At 41.8% G+C, this 17,908-nt stretch overlaps 1 long non-coding RNA gene across 1 annotated transcript in view; it reads left to right on the forward strand.

The window, feature by feature from the left end:
* The window catches only part of LOC128781185 (uncharacterized), a 99,909-nt gene that overhangs the window by 46,219 nt on the left and 35,782 nt on the right, over positions 1-17,908 (forward strand). The window contains exons 2-3 of the long non-coding RNA XR_008427084.1: positions 2,905-2,976; positions 6,584-6,867. This is a non-coding gene — a long non-coding RNA (uncharacterized lncRNA). The remainder of the gene's footprint in view (positions 1-2,904; positions 2,977-6,583; positions 6,868-17,908) is intronic.

Here is a 17,908-nt window from a genome sequence, read left to right on the forward strand (position 1 = left end):
AATGTACACCTAGAATTGCAAGCACTGGCCTAAAATCTCGAGGGTCAAATGGACTGATGACTTACCTGCAAACTGACTTGAACTTCATCTCGAACAATGTGATGGGTGCCTTTCATCTTCTCCTAAGTTCTCTTGGAAGTGATGTACAGAGTAGAATAACGAGACTTTGGAAAATCAGCTCCACTACCAACTCACTAGCTGTGTGACCTTGAGCAAACCATAACCTCTCTGAGCATTTGTTTTTGCCAGCAGAAAGTAGGAGTCTGTTTTCTCCTATGGAAAGAACACTACTTCATAGCATTTTGTAGGGCTTACATGAAATAGGACAGTTTCCAGTTATAACAGTGTCAGACACTGTTTTGTCCTCATGCATCTCTGCATCTCCTTCTGCACTGAAAGGGAGACACAGTGCCTTATTTATGTGAAAACCCTAAGTCTGTAGTGTCTCATGCCATGAATTCAATTTTCTCCCTGCACTTGAGAGGAGGGTCACATTTAGGTTGGGAAGTAGTGATAATGGCCTCTTGAGTCCATAATCTGGAAGTAAAGGAGATCGTTATCCTGGTGGGAATCTTTTTGCACTTGCTCCAACTTTCTTTGGGTACCAAGCTTTTCAATATACTTCAATATTTAAAAAATGCATGCACAAATTCTTAACAATAAGTAAAATTGTTTGGATATTTTCATGTTTCTGTCAGTCCTTATTTGTAGGCAAAATAGTAATATATTTTCATTTAACTACAATGATGACATAGATACAATTTTATATTCTACTTTTTTACTCAGCACTTTATCTTCTACATTTGTCGTGTTGCTACAGTTCTTTGTTACTGAAATTTTAATGACTTCATAGTATTTCATTGACTTGCCTTATTATAATTTATTTTAATATTTCTCTATTGCTTTGATCCAAGTTTATATATTAGAATTTGTTCTCAATGAAAATATTTCTTTATGTAACTTTTAATTTCCTGTGGCTTATTTCCTTAAAATATAATTTCTGTAAGTTACTGGACCAAGGGATCTGAACATTTTAAGGCTCTTGAGCGTACCATCAAAGTGCTTTGGTAAAAAATTGTATCGGTTTACGTTGCTACCAGCAGGGTGTGGGTATATTGTTTTCAATAACTTGCCAGCACTCAATTTCATCATTTGAAAAAGGCTTACCAATTATATAACTATAATATAATTCATGCCAATAAATTATTGTGTCCAACATTTTAGCACGCATAGCAGTCCTCCAAATCCTTTTCTGGTGGCATCCCACTATTCTGTAAATTGCTGGGAGGCAGTTTACAAACTTTGCACATCATAGAAAATCAATGACTATTTTTTGAAGCAATGAATAATTCAGGTAATCCCTCTTCCTAATAATTCTTCATATTTCTAAAGCAGGTGTTAAAAACACTATTGTAAATTACACTTTATTTCACTTACGTTGGTAGGTTCAAAGCTTTGTTTGCTGGAAAATCCTATGAAGATTTTCACTTTGTGAAAGATCTCCTCACAGCACAAAGTAAAGCAGCTAAATCAGCACTTACCTCCAGCCTGTCTTTGCTCTCCATCTTGTTTCCTGTCTTCTCTGGCAGAGCCTGCTCAGTGTGAATAAAGGAAAAGCAGTCTGTAGAGTGCATTAGAGGAAAATGAACACAGATAGACCCTCCCTAAGCTCTGGAGCTTAGTTTTCACTCATTCAAGCATATGTTCAATGATAGTGTTTATACTTCGGTTTACAAACATCTCTTTTATAGCATGTTCTAGAATTTTTCTGTGGATTGATATCAACTCATCTTTTTGTCGGGCTCTGAGTGACTCAGAACTGGCTGAGTTCAGGCTGTAGAGGGTTGCGGGAGAGCCTGGAGTGGCAGGCAAGGCCACAGCTAGTGGGGTGGTGAACGAAGGCAGCTTCAGTGGTGAGTTAAGTGCACAGTGTCGGAGCTGGTTAAATTAGAGTGGAGCATTGACTAGAAGAATCTCCTGTAAGGATGCATCAAGGAGCAAGGAAAAATCAAGAATGGAACAAAGGCAGGTGCTCCTTCAAGAGTAAACCAGCCGAGCAGGGAAAGGCTGGCAACTGATGTTTGACTGAAACCAGAAACGATGAAAGCAGATGATGGGGAGGCGAAGCTAATGTAAGATAAGAGTGGTCTTGGAGAAGTGAGCTGCCTCATGGGGCCCTGTAATGGGACAACTTAATTTCCTGTCTCAGCAAATGACACTACGCATTGTCCAAACCAGAAATCTGAGTGCCCTCCTGCAATCCTCCTGCCCCCTCCCCATGCCCAATTTAATCACCAAGCCCTCTCATTTCTACCTCAGATATTTCTACTTGTGATATTTCCTAAAATTGCCTGTTTCTCTCCATTGCTTTGTTATCTCACCCTAGAATCACTACACAGCTACCTCACTGGATCTCTTGCCTCTGAGATTTGGCTTTCCATTCAATCTCCATATCATGGACCGAGTCCTTATTTTGAAGCACAAATTTGATCATATCTCTCCCCTGCTTAAAAATCCTCCAGTAGTTTTTCTATTACTTTCAGAATAAAATCAAGGCCTTTAGCCGGAAATAGCTGCCTGTCCCTTGGGAAGCCTCACCTTCCACTCCCTCCCACCTCATCTTACACACTTCAGGCTCTGGCAGTCCATGGTCTGCGTGGTCATATTGTAATTGATCTTTTTTATGCTATTGAATATGTTGCTCCTGCTGCCAGAAATATCTGCCCCCAACCCCACCCACCTGACTAATTGCTACTCCACTCAGAATGTCTGCTTGGCCTACCACCTGCTTCCCCTTCCCATTGTGAGGATCTGACCTTCTCCGATGCTCTTATCTTATTTCTTTCATAGAACATAGTGATTCTGTAGTGTAATAATAGATTTATTTGTTTGTGTATCCTCTAGACTGTGAGCTTCTTGAGGACCAGAAAATATCTTGGGATTCCTGATACTTAACACGGTGCTTGTCACACAGAGGTGAACAAACAATGTTTGTTGAATCCAATTGTTCATATATTCACACATTCAATATAAACAAGTGAACAGCCTTTTTTGAAGACCAGCCCTTTAAAAAGGTCTCTCTTTTTTAAAAAATATTTTATGTATTTATTTTTAGAGAGGGGAAGGGAGGGAGAGTGAGTGGGAGAGAAGCATTGATGTGAGAGATAAGCATTGATCTGTTGCCTTTCAAAGGTGTCCCAACCAGGGACTGAACCTGCAACCAGACATGTGCCCTGACTGGGAATGGAACTGGCAACCTTTTGCTTTGTGGGATGATGCCCAACCCACTGAGCCACACCAGTCAGGACTAAAAGTTCTCTCTCTTGAGACCTAATTTTCCTCTATCCAAGGCTCAGTCAATTGGTACGTGATACTTACTGGTGAGAGAAAGGCATTGTTATGCAGATGTAATTAATGTAGGAAGTAGGATAGCAGGTCAGATCTCCTAGTTCACCAGGAACTGAAGCTTTTTTGGCTAAAATCCTTTAGTATCTTCACCAGGACAGGAGGCAGTTGGTGCTGTGGTTGTGACATGGCATCACAGAGAAGATGAGGACCAAAGAGGTAAATGTTGGCATGGGATGCAGCTCCAGTCCATCAGAATGGATGACTGAGGCAATGGGAAATAGGACTAGGAAGTATTATTTGTCTTCTTAGAGTTTTGTGTATGGAATAACTGGGTGGATTTGGGGGATTTTGGTGAATATCTATACTAGCTCCTGGGAGACAGCTTGCTTAACTTAATCTTACAGACATACCTGATCTGGTGTAAGATTATGTATAAATTGGCTTGTCAGCAGGATGTTTGAACTGGTAGTTATTCCTATCTTGATTGCTTTTAGAGATTTTGGGGCTGGCAGGAACTGGGGTAAATGTAGCAGAACAAATGGGTGTTAGAGGGAAAATTTAACTGTAAGGAGCAGAGATTGCTTGGTGATGATGGCAGTAGAGCACAGAGGAAAAGTGATCTTTAAACTTCTACTTTGTAAAAATTGGGTTATAAGTGGGAGCTACTTTAAGGAAGCAATGGAGGTGAGAGCATTTATAAAAATAAAATACGTTTCACATGCACATGTGGGCAGTTGTAGCCACCATGGATTTCTGTAGGTCTGATAGCAATAAGCTATGTTAGTGAATGCATCAGTCAGTATTATGAATAATAGTGAAAGGCTCTGCCTTGGGGAACTCAGGATAATACTGGTTACACCCATAACCCAGTTACTGGTTTGAGTTCCTGAGCAACTGGCAGAGACTGAATGAAGAGTTGACCCAGGAACACTCCTTGAATATGTCTATTTTTGTTGGCGTCTCCTTCTAGAACTGGTAGAAGTTCCAACTTACACAATGTAATGGCAGGTGCAAACTGAGAAGTAAGGCATGGCCACCCTATCTAGGTATTGGGGGTTATATAGGAAGTTTATCCCGTGGTTGGCACAGTGGCCAAGCAGCGGCCATAGTCTGTGCCTTTTGCTGCTGTTTTCTACTGAGAGATGCGAAGACAGCAAGGCTATGCTTTGCAAACTTCTGGGCATTCTTGCCCATTGTACCTGTTGCCTTGAACAGGCCAGGTCATCCAGTGAGCCAGAACAGAAAACCTGTGGTTCTGAATGCTCTGGATACTGTTGGGTATCGATGTTGAATCAGTAGGTTTGATGCTTAGTTTCAGCCTCTTAGGCTCTGGAAATGCTTGGGCCTGCACTGATCCATGCATGGTATAATGGAGTGCCTGATCCTACCCCTCTAGATGGGATCAACAGGATCAAAATATAGCCTGGTGGCCAAATTCTCCTTTTCCCCTAGATGGTCTACGTGTATATCTGACCTGTCCAATATGGTAGTCAGTAGCTACATATGAGTGTTATATTAAATTAATCAAAATAAAAATTCAGTTGCTTAGTTACACTGGCTACATTTCAAGTGTTCAGCAACCATAAGTAGCTAGTGGTTATTGTATTGAACATTGCTTACTGCAGAGTATTTCCACCACTGAAGAAATTTCTGTTGGATAGCACTAGTCTAGGTCTCTTTGAAGGAGAATAATCTGTGGGATGTTAGGATCCTGCTGTCTCACTATGCTGTTGGTTTTTAGACTAGGTGAGGACAGATGAGGTTCAGTTGTGATGATGAAGTCCCCAGCCCCATCCCAGGAAAGGTTGCTGTGAGTCATAAAGAGGTAACTCATTTCTTCAGGTCTTCAAAGATCCAGTGAATGATTCTTGAAAGGTATAAATTTCTAACAGCTGTTTATTTGTGGGAAGTCCTCAAAGTATAAACACTGGTGACCTGAGTTGAAGAGGGAAGGTCTGTTGGGGATGATGTTGACCCATCTGGATGGCATGCTTGAAGTTGGTAGGACCCAGAAATTTGACTTCCATCAGCTGGGAAAAACTTTACTTCTACAGTTTTATATTTAACCTGTAAATCAGAGCCTTCAGGATAAGGGGTGAGAAATTAACATGTACCTGAAGCCTTTTCCCTAAAAGATCATGTACTGCTCTGCTCTAGGTAGATGATAGTCCTATCTCATATTGTAGGCTTTAGCAAATACTCTGACAAATAATTTGTTTTGTGATGCTGCTAAGTCTAACAAATGAAAGATGGTTCTTCCCTTAAAAAATTTGAGATATGTGATACCAATTTCATAAACTCTAATTCACAAACCCTGAGATTATGAGAGGCACTTAAACTATAAATGGCATTAAGATTACCTTTTATCTTTGTGGTAGGCGGAATAATGCCCTACTCAAAGGTGTTTATATTCTAATTTCCAGAATGTGTGAATATATTCCTTTACGTGGGAAAAAGGACTTTGTAGATGTGACTATGATAAAGATCTTGAGATGGGGAGATTATCATAGGTTATGTGGGTAGGCCCAGTGTAATTACATGAGCCCCTAAAAATAGAGCACTTTTTCCAATTGTGGTCACATAAAGAAATGTGAGCAACACAAGAAGGGTCTGAGAGATATAACATTCCTGGATTTGGACATAGAGCAAGAGGCCATGAGCCAGTGAATGTAAGCAGCCTCTAAAAGCTGATAAAAACAAGGACATAGATTCTCCTGTAGAGCCACTGGAAAAAATCCAGCTCTGCCCACACCTTAATTTTAAACTTCTAACTTACAGAACTCTAAGATAATAATTTTGTGCTGTTGAACCTGCTACTTCTGTGGTAATTGTTAACAGTAGCAATAGGAAACAGATTCATTTCTTATAGAGTGGAGGATTATCAAATAACTTATTTTGAAAAAGATAACTGTTAAGAGGATGGAATATTCATGTTCACTAATCCATATACTTTTAGCTTGTAGACAATTCTGTATGAAACTAAGTTATAATAAAATTGTTGCTTGGTGAGCATAGAAAGCTTGCTTAATGATTAGGCTGAGTTCAGAAGGCTATTATGCCTGTGTCTGCGCCTTACTTATCTGGGTAGATGTAAGGCTTCTGAAAGTGCAGTCCTGTAGAGAACAAGTCTGCCAAAAACTGGCCTAGTGAATTGGGCAGCAGCCATGCATGACTGGCATTGAAGGCCTTCCAGCCATTTCAAAGCCTTAACAATCTGGTTTTATTTTTTCACAAGGAGGACCAAAGAAGATGGATAGAAAATAAATCGTTGTGGAACACTTGATCTTGAAGAACTCTGTGGAGACAGCAGATGGGTATCATGGGATCTGTACCCCAGTGAACACCAGTATGAGGCTGGTGGTAATGTTTGTCATGGGCAAAGAAACCAGGATCACAGCTTCTGAGGATTGAACATGTACTCAACTCTCAAATACGAAATCACTAATGGCCTTGACATTCATGGTGTTTGTCTTGGCTCACAGGAGAGTGATGTCCTTGAGCCATACCAACCTCTCTAAGGTACCTCAGTAGACCATGGCTAGGGCTCTGGGATATGGAGCTCAGTTAATGACCCCTTGTTTTGCCATGGCACAGTACCTGCTTGACTTCCAGAAGGCATTGCCTCACCTTCATAGAGAAAATACGTAGTAGCTGCCATGAGGTACTCTGCAGTTCTGCCCACTAATTCTAACTCCAACTGGCTAGCTGATCATTTGTTCCCTTTCTTTTTTCATATAATAACAGCTTTATTATGAACTTAACTTCACATATAAAGTTAGAATGGCAATTACACTTAAAATGAACTCATTAAAATGTTTAAATATATTATTATAGATATGCATTATCCCAAATTCCAGAAGGCATTTAAACAGGTAACAGATATTGCTACCCATTTTTGGACAGATAGAATAACAGTGTTACTGAAACTGGCTCCCAGACAAGTATGAACCATCTGCTCCCATGTCTTAGAGAAGAGAGGAAGTCATGATACAGGCATTGTTGATGCAGTAATTTATGGATAGTTTTCCTTATAACAATGCCAAAATTGGGCTCACATTTTTACTCTGTGAGGCAGCTAATGACTGTTGCCCTTCTTCTGTTATTGAGAGCTACCACTCACAGTGTTGATATGGTACCCATTCATTTCAAAAGGCACCACAGATGAGAATATAAACCTCGTCATAAAGATGTAATAGCTGCCACCTCAAATTCTTAGATGGTATCCACTGTTGGTCTATAATTGATCTTAAATAGTAGGACAACATCATCTGGGAGTGAGGAAGACTTGATGTCCTCTAGTAGCAGGAGAAGAGGCCATGGGTTCTCCCATTTCATGGTTCAAACTGCTATGATTGGGCCTTAAACCAGGACAATGGCCCAGCTCCTGCTGCTAGGCTGGACTGGGCAAGGCAGGGCTGGTATACAGGTGAGGCTAAGGGTGAATCCAAGCTGGAGGTAGAAGTGGCGCTCATTAAAGGGCTGGCTAGTGTAGAAAGTTTGGCAAGCATTTGGAGGTAGCTCATGGGTCCTGGTAGCAACACAGTTGGGAAAATGGAAGAAGCATGCAAAGAAAGCCAGGCTGAGAAAGGCCTGAGAACAAGCTGAAGCCGGCCAGGTAAGTACTCTGAAGGTAAGCTGAGGTTGCAGTGGGAGGCATTGGGGTGCTAAGGTCAGGAGCATGTTTTTTTCATTCACATGGAAGACTTGAGTTTAATCCTGTCCCGCCAGTTACTAACATTGTGATTTGATCAATTTATTTAATCCTGTCTCAGTTAAATCATCTCTAAAATTATAAGAATAACATATATTCTACAGATGATTTAAGGAATTAGAAATAATGCATATGAAACACCTCACATATTCTTTCTTCAGATTTTATTTATTTATTCTTGGAGAGAGGGGAAGGGAGGGAGAAAATAAGGGAGAGAAACATCAGTGTGAGAGACAAACATCAATCAGTTGCCTTTCACACTTGCCCTGACTAGGGACCGGGCCCTGGTCTACAACCCAGGCATGTGCCCTGACCAGGAATCGAACCAGCAACCCTCTGCTTTATAGGTTGACACCCAACCAACTGAGCTGCACAGGTCAGAGCCACACTATTTCTTCAAATGGGTTCAGGAGTAATTTCGGAAGTGTAAATGTTCTCTATGAAAATTTTTGTTTTCCATTCTTCCTTTTTTTAAAAAAAAAAAAAACATAGACTTTTTTTTCAGAGCAGTTTTATATTTAGAGCCAAATTGAACAGAAGGTACAAAGTTCCCATATATCCCCTGCCCCATACATGCACAGCCTCCCCCACTATCAACATTCTCCCTTACGGTAGTACCTTTGTTAAAATCAATGCACCTACAATGACACATTGGTATCATCCAAAGTCCACAGTTTACATTAGGGCTCACTCTTGGTGTTGTGAATTTTATGGGTTTGGACAAGTGTACAACATGTATCTGCTGTTATAGTATCACAAAGGATAGTTTCACTGCCCTAAATATCCTCTGTGTTCTCCCTATTCATCCCTCCTGCACCCCAGGCAACCACTGATCTTTATACTGTCTTTATGATTTCCAGAATATCATATAGTTGGAATCATATATAGCCTTTTCAGAATGGCTTCTTTCACTTGGTAATATGCATTGAAGTTTCCTCTATGTTTTTTTTTTGTGTCTGGGTGTACCACAGTTTATTTATGCATTTACCAGCTCTTAACTTTTAATCCAGTGCTTTTTAAACCAGGAGTCTATGGATCTCTTTGGGGCTGAACAGGACTCAAGAGTTTTAAAATTTGAGAAACACTAGCCTATCGTAGAGTAGGTGCTCAATAAGTGTAAGTAATTAACAATAGGATTATTCCTCCTACAAGAGAAGGTAACAGTGCAGTGCAACCAGGCTGCCAGGGAAGGCCTTCTAGCCATATCAAAGTCTTAGCAATCTGGTTTTATTTTTTCACAAGGAGGACCAAAGAAGATGGATGGAAAATAAATCATTGGGGAACACTTGATCTTGAAGAACTCTGTGGAGACAGCAGATGGGTATCATGGGATCTGTACCCCAGTGAACACCAGTATGAGGCTGGTAGTAATGTTTGTCATGGGCAAAGAAACCAGGATCACAGCTTCTGAGAACTGAACATTTTCTCAGTTGAGGCCTGTGTTCGTAGGATTCACCCAGAGAGGAGAATCTTGTCACCTGGGTTTGCAGTTGAACTGCTTTTCTGTGGGCAGGGCGGGTATGAGCTTCCTGGACAGGTGCCTGGGGCTTCCTAGTCTTCAAGGGGCACCTCCTCAGGGCAAATGCTGGACCCAGCTATGACCTGACAATTTTAACAGCCTCATAGTTGAAACTTGGACATTTTCTCATCTTGGGTTTTCTGGCACTGTTCTCTTGCTCCATGATTTTGAGAGATTACAGTGTCATTCCTCACTTACCTCAGCAAAGTCTTCCAGGCTGTAATTCATGAGGCCTAGAGGCATGGACTCATATAGAGCTGCTTAGGGCTCTCTCACTATCTCTCTGTCCATCTTCAGCTTCTCTTCCCTCTCAGCCATCTGTATTCAGCTTCACTGGTGCTGGAGAGTCTGCTTCTAGGCATCAGGCACAGAAGTAAAACTGCAGCTGGGCAGTTCCACCATCTGTCCCCCATCTACTCCAGACCATCGCCTTTCTCATTCATTGATTTGCCCCAAACACAATTTTATCAGGTCTATTTTTGCTCTCTGAGTATTGTATAGGCCAGAGGCTGGAGCTGCAACAGCACCCCAGCCTCTTCTGTGATGTCTTGCCCTTCTTATATGCTCCTCACTCCACCTCCTCATTGAGACTTTCTCTGTGCTGACACAGCGGGGTTTTAGGGACCTTCTCCATGTTCACTTGGATTATGCCTAATTATATTTTCAGAACTTCATTTTTCTAGAGCTTTCTACATTTCAAGTCATATTTCTTTTTAGTGCTGGGTTATTACCCCTGGCTGTGAAGTCCTCTTGAGCAACCTTTAAAAAGCACCAAAGCTTGGCTCCAACACAGACCAACTGAACCAAGTCCCTAGGATGGGCCCAGGCAGGAATATTTTATTTTAGGTGTCCTAGGTAACCATAAAAGAAAAAAGTCTTAAAATGGACTTCATCAGTTCCAGCCAAGATGGAGGCGAAGGTAGAAACCCTTCATGTCCTCACACAACCAGAAGGAGGATAACAACCAATCTAAAATCAATAAGTAACCAAAAGTGCCAGAAAATCAAACTGCATGGAGCTCCGACAAACAAGGAATTAAACAGTCAAACAGAAAAACCAGGTCAGTAAGAACCTGTGGCGAGGTAGCCAACTGAGGGGGCAGGGCCCACTGAAAGAAACCACAATGAGGCGGCAGACCATGTGGGCAGAGCTGGCGGAATGGGAAACTGAGACTCAGACCTCACTGTGGAGTACAGTGAAACTCTTAGTCTCACATGGGAGTTCATGGGAAAGTGCGCTAGAGACGAGCAGGCCAGCTGCACTGTTCCCTCTCTGGCCCCTCTCCCACAGGCAGCGCAGTAGTGTAGCAAGAAGGGTTGCCCTGCCGGGGGTCAATACCTAAGGCCCCGCCCCTTACAACTTAAGAGGTGCACTGAGACAAAGAAATATGGCCCAAATGAAAGAACACAACAAAGCTTCAGAAAGAGAGCTAAGCGATGAGGAGATAGCCAACCTATCTGATGGAGAATTTAAAGCCCTGGTAATCAAAATGCTCAAAGAGAGGCTTCTGGCCAAGATGGGGGTGTAGGTAGACACACTGTGCCTCCTCATACAACCAAAAGAGGGACAACAACATTTTAAAAACAAAAGACAACCAGAACTGACAGAAAATCGAACTGTATGGAAGTCAGATAACCAAGGAGATAAGAAACACTCATTCATTCACACCTGTAGGAGGGGCAGAGTCCAGCAGCCGGGACAGAGAGGACTCACAGCAAGGCAGCGGCTGGCAGACCCAGAAAGGTGGTGGACTGTGGAATGGGGCAGGCCAGGCTGCAGCTACCAGACCCCACAACATGGTGGCTGGCAGACCCTGTGGCCCCACATTCGCATAGATAAACTGGGAGGAACGGCAGGGGAGTGAAGCAGACCACACAACCCAGGGCTCCAGGGAAATAAAGCCTCAAACCTCTGATTGAAAACACCCGAGGGGGTTGAGACGGCAGCAGGAGAAACTCCCAGCCTCATGGGAGAGTTCGTTGGAGAGACCCACAGGGGCCTAGAGCATGCACAAGCCCAACCACTCAGGGATCAGCACCAGAGGGTCCCAATTTGATTGTGGGTAGCAGAGGGAGTGACTGAAATTGGGCAGAGACTGGAGCAAGTGCCATTGCTCCCTCTCGGCCCCTCCCCCACATATAGTGTCACTGTGCAGCCACCAGCGTTACCCAGCCCTGGTGAACACCTAAGGCTCTGCTCCTTTACATAACAGGCGCACCAAGACAAAAAAAAAAAAAAGGCCCAAATGAAAAAACAGATCAAAGCTCCAGAAAAAATACAGCTAAGCAACAAAGAGATAAACAACCTATCAGATGCACAGTTCAAAACACTGGTAATCAGGAAGCTCACAGAATTAGTTGAATTTGGTCACAAATTAGATGAAAAAATGAAGGCTATGCTAAGAGAAACAAAGGAAAATGTACAGGGAACCAATAGTGATGCGAAGGAAACTGGGACTCAAATCAATGGTGTCGACCAGGAGGAAGAAAGAAACATCCAACCAGAAAAGAATGAAGAAACAAGAATTCAAAAGAATGAGGAGAGGCTTAGGAACCTCCAGGACATGTGGAAACATTCCAACATCCAGATTATATGGGTACCAGGAGAAGAGGAAGAACAAAAAATTGAAAACTTATTTGAACAAATAATGAAGGAGAACTTCCCTAATCTGGCAAAGGAAATAGACTTCCAGGAAGTCCAGGAAGCTCAGAGAGTCCCAAAGAAGTTGGACCCAAGGAGGAACACCCCAAGGCACATCATAATTACATTACCCAAGATTTAAACAGAAGGAAAGAATCCTAGAAGCAGCAAGAGAAAAGGACACAGTTACCTGCAAAGGAGTTCCCATAAGACTGTCAGATGATTTCTCACAAGAGACCTTACAGGCAAGAAGGGGCTGGCAAGAAATATTCAAAGTCATGAAAGGCAAGGACCTACATCCAAGATTATTGTATCCAGCAAAGCTATCATTTAGAATGGAAGGGCAGATAAAGTGCTTCTCAGATAAGGTCAAGTTAAAGGAGTTCATCATCACCAAGCCCTTATTATAGGAAATGGTAAAGGGATTTATCTAAGAAAAAGATTAAAAATATGAACAGTAAAAATGACAGCAAACTCACAGTTATTAACAACCACACTTAAAACAAGAACAAAAGCAAACTAAGCAAACAACTAGAACAGGAACAGAACCACAGAAATGGAGATCACATGGAGGGTTATCAACAAGGGAGTGGGAGGGGGAGAGAGGAGGGAAAGGTACAGAGAATAAGTAACATAAATGATAGGTAGAAAATAGACAGGGGGAGGGTAAGAATAGTATAGGAAATGTAGAAGCCAAAGAACTTATATGTATGACCCATGGGCATGAAGTATAGGGGGCGGAATGTGGGAGGGAGGGAGTGGGTAAGATGGAGTTGAATGAAGGGGCGGAAATGGGACAACTGTAATAGCACAATCAATAGATATATTTAAAAAATGCTCAAAGAACTGATTGAACTTGGCTGAAAAATGAAAGAACAAATGAAAGATACTGAAAATGAAATAAAGCAAAATATTCAGGGAACCATCAGTGACATGAAGAAAACCAGGACTCAAATCGACGGTTTGGACCAGAAAAAGAAGTAATTATCCAGCCAGGACAGAATGAAGAAACAAAAATTCAAAAAAATGAAGAGAGGCTTAGGAATCTCTGGGACAACCTGAAATGTTCCAATATCTGAATTATAGGGGTGCCAGAAGGAAAAGAACAACAACAAGAAATTGAAAACTTATTTGAACAAATAATGAAGGAAAACTTCCCCAATCTGGTGAAGGAAATAGACTTCCAGGAAGTCCAGGAAGCCCAGAGAGTCCCAAAGAAGTTGGACCCAAAGAGGAACACACCAAGGCACATCATCATTAAGTTACCCAAGATTAAAGATCAAGAGAGATTCTTAAAAGCAGCAAGAGAAAAGGAGAGAGTTACCTACAAAGGAGTTCCCATAAAGCTCTCAGGTGATTTCTCAAAAGAAACCTTGCAGGCAAGAAGGGGCTTGAAAGAAGTATTTGAAGTCATGAAAGGCAAGGACCTACAGCCAAGATTACTGTATCCAGCAAAGCTATCCTTTAGAATGGAAGGGCAGATAAAGTGCTTCCCAGATAAGGTCAAGTTAAAGGAGTTCATCATCACCAAGCCCTTATTATATGAAATGTTAAAGGAATTTAAGAAAAAGAAGATGATCAAAAATAGGAACAGTAAAATGTCAACAAACTCACAACTATCAACAAATGAACCTAAAAGAGAAGAAAAACAGCAAAAACAAAAACCAAGCAAACAACTACAACAGGAACAATCAGAAGTGGACATCACATGGAGGGATTTCAGTGGGGAGGGAAAAGGGAGGAATGGGGGGGGAAGGTACAAGGAAGGAGAAAAATTATTGGTGGGCATAAAATAGATGGGGAGAGATCAAAAATGGTATAAGAAACAGAGAACTCAAAGAACTTATATGTACAACCCATGGACATGAACTAAGGAGGGGAATGCAGAACGGTTGGGGGGTGCAGGGCAGAGGGGGGGCAAGGGAAAAATTAGGACAAGTATAATAGCATAATCAATAAAATATACTTAAAAATGGACTTCATCAAAATTAAAAACTTCTGCTCAGATTGGAGGGGTGGAGGGATTAAGCAAACGGGAGAAAAAAAGAGAAAGAACTCATGGACACGAACATTGGTGGGTGATTACAGTGGGGTGGAGTGGGTAAAGGTGGAAGAGGGTGGTAAATGGTGATGGAAAAAATAAATGGTGAATACGTAAGGCCTCACCCCCTTACAATTTAACGGGGATAAGTGGTGATGGTAAAAATAAAAACAAAAATAAATCCAAATAAAAAATTATGCAGAACATTTGATGCAAAAAAGCAAAACAAAACAAAACAAAAAACCTTTGCTCATCAAAAGATAATATTAAGAAAAAGAAAAAACAAATCACAGGCTGGGAGAAAATATTGGCCACACACGTATCTGACGGAGGACTTACATCCAGCAGAATATCTAACAATTCCTGCAACTCAGTAATGAAAAGACAACCCAATTGAAAATCTGACCAAAAAGCTTGAATAGGCACTTCACAAAGGAAAATATATAAATGGCCAGTAAACACACGAGGGTGTTCAATGTCAGTAGTCATCGGGGAAATGCAAATCAAAACCAAAATGATACCAACTAATGGCAAAAAGGAAAGAAAACCCTGACCACATGAGGGTGCCGAGAGACTAGAACTCTCATTCGTTTCCTCCAGGAGAATGAAATGGTCTGACCACTTTGTCAATCAGTCCGGCAGGTTCTCATAAACTAAACATACACCTACCCAATGATAAAAACACCACTTCTAGTTTTTTATGTTCGAGAAGGGAAAACATGTACAGCAAAATGGAAAAAATCCAAATGTTGCTCAACCAGGGAATGGATGAACGAATTGTGGTATATCTGTACAGTAAGATGCTCCTCAGTAGCAGAAAAGGAGAGAACTGATTCACACGACAACATAAATGGACCTCAAAATCATGATGCTGAGTGAAAGAATTGAACACAAAGAGTACCTACTATATGATTCACATATAAGAAGTGCTAGAAGAAGCAGAATTGAGGTACAGAGAGAGAAATCAGAACAGCGGTTGCCTCTAGTGTTATTGGACCCACCTGAGTGGGTCACCTAGGGCCAGCTGTAGTGTGTGGGTTCTTGACTTCGTGTAGGAAAGATTTCACAACACGAGTCCAGGCGACTGTGAGGATACATTTATTAAAGCTGGGGACAGTAAGACAAGGAAAGGCCTAGCATAGAGGAAGCAACAGGAGAGCCTAGGCTGGGCTGCCTGAGCTCACTGGGCAGTCAGAGAAAAGGGGGCCTTGGAACAGGTCAGGGGATTAGCCTGGGACAACTGCCAGATGCCCTAGAACCTCATGAGCATCTCACCTAAGATGTCTCTCATTTCCAGCACACCAGTTACACCTCCTTACTGGTCAAAATGAAATCTAGAATACAGGTTCTCCTTACTGAGCAAAGGAATTGTCAGCAACATAACTGGAAAGATAACCTGCTCTTGTGTGCAACTTGGTAGCAGATGTCTGGGGTGTTGAGGCCCTCTGGCTTTGCTCTCTGATCTGTATGCAAAAGCTCATATTGTTTTGGGACAGCATCTTGCATCCACCTCATGGGATGAGCACCTTTTTCTGCTAGACTTACTGATTTTGATATAGTTTTCTTATTTAAATGTCTTCTTATTTAAATTAAGTCCTGTGTCTCTACATATACTTCCTTTGAGTGACACATACTTTTATTTTATTTATTTTTAAAATATATTTATTGATTATGCTATTACAGTTGTCCCATTTCTGCCCCTTCATTCAACTCCATCCTGCCCACCCCCTCCCTCCCACATTCCCCCCCTATACTTCATGTCCGTGGGTCATACTTATAAGTTCTTTGGCTTCTACATTTCCTATACTATTCTTACCCTCCCCCTGTCTATTTTCTACCTATCATTTATGCTACTTATTCTCTATACCTTTCCCTCCTCTCTCCCCACCCCCACTCCCCTATTGATAACCCTCCGTGTGATCTCCATTTCTGTGGTTCTGTTCCTGTTCTAGTTGTTTGCTCAGTTTGCTTTTGTTTTTGTTTTAAGTGTGGTTGTTAATAACTGTGAGTTTGCTGTCATTTTTACTGTTCATATTTTTAATCTTTTTCTTAAATAAATCCCTTTACCATTTCCTATAATAAGGGCTTGGTGATGATGAACTCCTTTAACTTGACCTTATCTGAGAAGCACTTTATCTTCTCTTCCATCCTAAATGATAGCTTTGCTGGATACAATAATCTTGGATGTAGGTCCTTGCCTTTCATGACTTTGAATATTTCTTGCCAGCCCCTTCTTGCCTGTAAGGTCTATTTTGAGAAATTACCTGACAGTCTTATAGGAACTCCTTTGTAGGTAACTGTGAGAGACACATTCTTTTAAATATTACTGTTTTCATTCTAAACTCCGCCCCCCCCCCAAGACCCACGGATACCTAGGAGGGTGTGTTTGCCATGGTGTGTCTATATTTTCTGGCTGCTGATTACCTATCTTGTGCCTTGCCATGTTTTATCTCTGGGAGATGCTGAGATCTGATTTTAGGTTCTTTTGAAATCTTGTGTCAATCATCTGTGAGCAATACAGAAGTAATATATCACATATTCAATAGTCTTACCTGCCCAGGACTCAGCAAATAACTAAAAAAATAAGCCACAAAGAGACTCAGACACAGAATAGATGTCACACAATCCATACGCTTTACTCAGAGTTGAACCCCTTGGATTTTCTCTCATAGTCGATTTACTCTTACCTGGGATACAGGTGTAACAATCCTTCAACCTGGTTCAAAGCACCAAGTTAGAAGCAAATCAGAGGTGGCTCTTACAGTCAGGTACATTGATAGCATAAAAAGGGACAGCCAAGAGAAGAGAAGAGACAATCCCTCCTACATTCACCTTAATCTATTAAAATAAAGAGAGAGAAAAATCTCGTGGCCATTAGATTTAGGAGCACATGTGTAAAATGATTATCAGTCTCCGAAGGCATGACCATGTTTAAGGTCATCACAAAATTGCCCTTGACGATAACTCCTTTAAGTCATCAAAAACAGGCTAGATGTTCCCTGTGCTTCTCTCAAGGAGGCAGAGTATGTAATATGGTTTAGAAAGGTTTCTATCAAATTGGGTGGAAATGTTTTGACAGTTCAAGAGAACAAGTTTCTGTTTCCCTGCCCTTGACTCTCCTGGCACAGCTTCCTCCCTGGCAGCTCTGAGCTTATGATGTCACCGGCCCAGGTGGTGATCACAGCAGCAGGGCCAGGCCTCCCCTGCTCTCCTCCATAACCTGCCCATGCCCCCTTCTGGACATTTGATAGGGAATCCCCTCCTTGAGACAGCAGCCCTCATGCTTGGCTCTGGGCCTCTGACCTGCTATTCGCAATGTTTACTCAGCACCCGCTGCCTTTCTTCCTCATTGGCCTCTGCCAACTGCCCTTCTCAGTCCTCAGGCCTCTAAATCCACAAGCCTCTGGTTATCTCCGGGGGGCGGAGGGTGCAGGGGCCGGGACTCTTCACTCTGCAAATCAGCCTGAGGCTCACCCATCAGTCCCGTGAATTAGACATGAAAAGAAGTGATGTATACAGAAGTTCTACAGGTGAAATGAAAACGATGCTTGAAATTTGTTTTTCATTCATCGGGCGTAGGAAGGAAAGGCATAGATGATACAAGATGGCTAGTGACAACTGATGGAGCAGGGTGTCATGGGAGCATGTC

Source organism: Desmodus rotundus, chromosome 6 (genome assembly GCF_022682495.2).
Source record: "Desmodus rotundus isolate HL8 chromosome 6, HLdesRot8A.1, whole genome shotgun sequence".
Lineage (NCBI taxonomy): Eukaryota > Metazoa > Chordata > Mammalia > Chiroptera > Phyllostomidae > Desmodus > Desmodus rotundus.